The 3,982-nt window shown below is 48.8% G+C and overlaps 1 long non-coding RNA gene across 1 annotated transcript; it reads right to left on the reverse strand.

Moving 5' to 3' along the window:
* On the reverse strand, positions 1-801 carry LOC112401204 (uncharacterized). Its single transcript, XR_003003538.1, has 3 exons — positions 619-801; positions 236-340; positions 1-41 (listed from the first exon to the last, which is right to left on the reverse strand). It is a non-coding gene; the product is annotated as an uncharacterized LOC112401204 (long non-coding RNA).
* Positions 802-3,982: the final 3,181 nt, after the last annotated feature.

Raw genomic sequence — 3,982 nt, forward strand, 5'->3', positions numbered from 1 at the left:
CCCGCATGTTGCAATGGAAGATTCCACGTGCCGCAGCTCCCCTACGGCGCAGCCAAATAAATAAATAAATATTAAAACAACAACAATCACAAAAACCCACTTGCTAATAATTCTTCTCTTCAGTGTTCCTGAGACCTGGAGAAGGATAACTCCAGAGTTTTCGTTTTCGACAGGCTCAGTACGATGTCCTGAAGACCTAAGGCAGCCCCCAGTTAGCTCCGGGAGTCTGTCCCACCTTTAATGGGGGTCCTTGGGGTTGCATCCGAGCATGCACACACGCTGGTCTGGAGTGGCAGCCCCGGGTTCCAATCCTGACTCCACCATCACTAGACGTGAGAACCTGGACAGGTCAAAAACTTTCTGAGCCTCAGTTTCTTCACTCCAAAAAATGGAGATAATACCTATGACTTGAAGGCGGTAAAAGGTTAAACAAGATAAAGAAAAAGTGTACTAGAGAGCCCACAGCGCAGGGCTGGGGTGAAATAAACATGAGCCAAATTCGATATAATTAGCATACTGGATTCCTGCAAAGCTCTAGGAGAGAGTTTCAGTTTGACAAGCACTATTGTCTCATCCTGTAGTAGAAAAATAAGCCTGTAGAAGAGAACTGGAAAATACCGTGAAAGCAGGGCCTCCCATTCCCTGAAGCACCAGCAGGAGCTACTTATAGAGTCGTCAAGCCGATTCCATTTATTTCCTACCTGCAAATCCCTTTATTTATTTAGTACCTGTCTCCACGGCAGGAGACAGGCCGGCAACTACCTGCTCAGATGTGAGTCCAGCAACAGATCTGGACCTGGTTCTGCCCTGGTCCTCCCTAGAGGGATCAGGTCATTTTGAAGGCAGACCCCTCCTCCCCTGCTATGGAAAAGACCCTCCCACACCCTCTTCCCACAGACACCAGTCTTGAAGTTAGACCCGCCCTGTCCCCGCCCCCAGGCCACAGGGTTCCTGCCTAATCAGGTCCTTCATATCCTTAGAATGACCACCGGGCTTCTTATCAGCTGCCAAATGTTTCCAGGGTGGGCCCCAAACCGGCAATCAATTTCCTCTTCCCACAAGGCGATTTATCTAAAATTCTCTCTGATGTCACAGTGAGTTTCCTAACATCAGCCCTCCTGGGTTGAATACAAACAATAACATTCAGGGAGGGGCAGGTGCTGCTTTCTAAGGCGTGGGGCAGGGGTGGGGGGAGAGTTGGGGAGCAGAGTGACCTGTAAACTGGTTCTGCTAAAGAAGACGGCATGCCCACGCTGCTAGGGCGTCTGGAGAGGCAAGAGAGATTGATTGCAGGAGACGAGAGAGAACCCTGCAAGGAGCCACTTTTCCAATTAGGCAGCTGCAGCATGTAGCTCTCCAGAAGTTCCCCCATCGGCATAAGCTCGGTTGTTGATATAGTTTGGGTTGGCTTTTATGGTCTTTCTGAGTCTGGAAAATACTGCTGAAGAGAATTGTGACAAAGACCCTCTCCTAACCAAACTCACATCGGCCCCCATCCGTGCCAGGCCTGCAGAGCCCAGTTTTAGCGAGAATCCCGCTATGTCAGTTTAGTACCCTTAATACCTCCCACTCTTAATAGCTGATCACCCTCAATATCTGATCAAATTCCTCATCCCCCACCATCTGGCCTTCAGCAAGCATCCTGTTCGTTTAGCAAGAATTCTTCCTACCCTTGAGGTCTCCTCTTAGTAATTTTCCCTCCACCCCTCCAACCTGCTCCTTGGCTATAAATCCCCACCTGTACTTGTCATATTCGGGGCTGAGCCCGATCTCTCTCCCCTACAGCAGTAGTCGACACCTGTCACAATATTCCTGAATAAAGTCTTTCTTACCATTTTAACATGTGTCATAATAATCCTTCAACAATGGTTAGTGGGTTGAACGGTGGCCCCCCAAAAGTTACGTCCATGCCCTAAGACTGGGAACCTGTGAGTATGACCTTACCTGGCAAAAGAGTGGATATTACTTTGGGGGACCCTGAATGCAATCACATGTATCCTTATAAGAGAGAGGCAGAGGGCGTTTTGGGACACAGACATACAGAGACACAAAGAGGAACCAGTGATGTGAAGACAGAAGCAAAGACTGGAGTGATGTGGCCTCAAGCCAAGAAGTATCTTCACCCCCAGTAGCTGCAAGAGTCAAGAACAGAATCTGCCCTAGAGTCTCTGGAGGGAGCCTGCCCAGCCCCCACCTGGATGCTGGACTCCCGGCTTCCAGGGCTGTGAGGGAGTAAATTTCTGTTGTTTTATGCCACCCGGTTTGTAGTGATTTGTTACAGCAGCCTCAGGAAACTAATAAGGGCACAGAAGTGTGTCTTAGTCCATCTGGGCTGCTATATATAACAAAATACCACAGACTAGGTAGCTTATAAAGAACAGAATTGGCTCTCAATTCTGGAGGCTGGGAAGTCCAGGATCAAGGTGCCAGCCGATTCAGTGTTTGGTGAGGGCTTGCTTTCTGTTTCATAGATGGTGCCTTTTCACTGTGTCCTCACATGGTGGGAGGGACAAGGGTGCTCTCTGAGGCCTCTTTCATAAGGGCACTAATTCCATCCATGAGGGCTCCATCCTCATGCCCTAATCACTTCACAAAGGCCCCGCCTCCAAAGACCATCACATTGGACATTCGATTTCCTCATATGAATTTGGGGGAGGACACAAACCATAGCAAAGTGGGGAGTGGGTTTTGCAGCCAGCTGAAGTACTAAGGAGAAATATATTCAAACCTCCATTTGACATTTTTATAATAAGCCTGAATTATTTTTGTAATAAAAACTGATCATTAAAGCCATAAAACATGAGAGTAAATAAAATTTGGGGGATGGGGAAAGTGAACATAGAAGGAGATACCGTGCCCGTCAGACAGACAGCTGAGGAGACACAAGACCTTTAGCTGCTATGTCTCATGCCGAAGAAATAAAATTTAGTTTGACCCCAAAATGTACTCACACCTAAATTCTATCTCAATAAAGAAAACAAACAGGTATCAAATGGTCTAGTTCGAGAAGAAGGAGCATGATGTGGGGAGGGTCTGTTCTAGAACCTGAACTCCTGCATCCCTGAAAGGAGCATGGACTCGTTTCACAATGAGGAACATGATTTTCTTCATCTGGTTTAAACATGCTCACTACACATCACAGGAGTGAGTCAACGTTAATTGATAATTTCAAGGAGATAAAACGCCATAAAAATATATCTTTTTAGGAAAATGCAGTGAGAAATACAAGTTCAAGAATAAGACAAGGCGGGGGCTTCCCTGGTGGCGCAGTGGTTGAGAGTCTGCCTGCCGATGCAGGGGACATGGGTTTGTGCCCCAGTCCCAGAGGATCCTACATGATCCCGTAGGCCCGTGAGCCATGGCCACTGAGCCTGAGCGTCCGGAGCCTGTGCTCCGCAACGGGAGAGGCCACAGCAGTGAGAGGCCCGCGTACCGCAAAAAAACCCCGAAAAAACAAGGCGAGTGAATAAAGTGGCCCTCTAGCTGGGGGGCTGCCCTCTCCAGCGGGCAGTGGCCAGAGAGCGGAGAGTGTCTGCGCTTTCCACATGTCCACACAAGAGTGGAGCCAGCCAAGGAACAAACAAACCTCACTCTGTATTTTTCGCCTGGTCACCCGGTGTTAGGAGCCATTACCTGAGAGGCAGTACAATGAACCATCAAATAATCCTTTATAAACAGGGCATCACTCAAACCACCACAAAGGCCAGGAGTCAGATACCAGCTTTGCAGCCCTCTCTCCTGTTACTCCCTTTTACAAAATCCCTGCTGCGGCCACATGGCCCACTCTCTCCCTACGCAGGGCTTTGCCTCCCGCCCCTGTACCCTCTCCAGAAATACCCGCCCTCCTGTAGTCCCTGCCTATGGAAACCCAGGCTTAGTTTGCTAGGGCTGCCATAACAGAGTGCCACAAAGTTGGTGACTTAAAACAGCTGCAATTCATTCTCCCAAGGGTCTGGAGGCCTGCGCTCCCTCTGGAAGCTCT

The sequence above is a fragment of the Neophocaena asiaeorientalis genome, unplaced genomic scaffold (genome assembly GCF_003031525.2).
Source record: "Neophocaena asiaeorientalis asiaeorientalis breed wild unplaced genomic scaffold, Neophocaena_asiaeorientalis_V1.1 scaffold161, whole genome shotgun sequence".
Taxonomy (NCBI): Eukaryota; Metazoa; Chordata; class Mammalia; order Artiodactyla; family Phocoenidae; genus Neophocaena; species Neophocaena asiaeorientalis.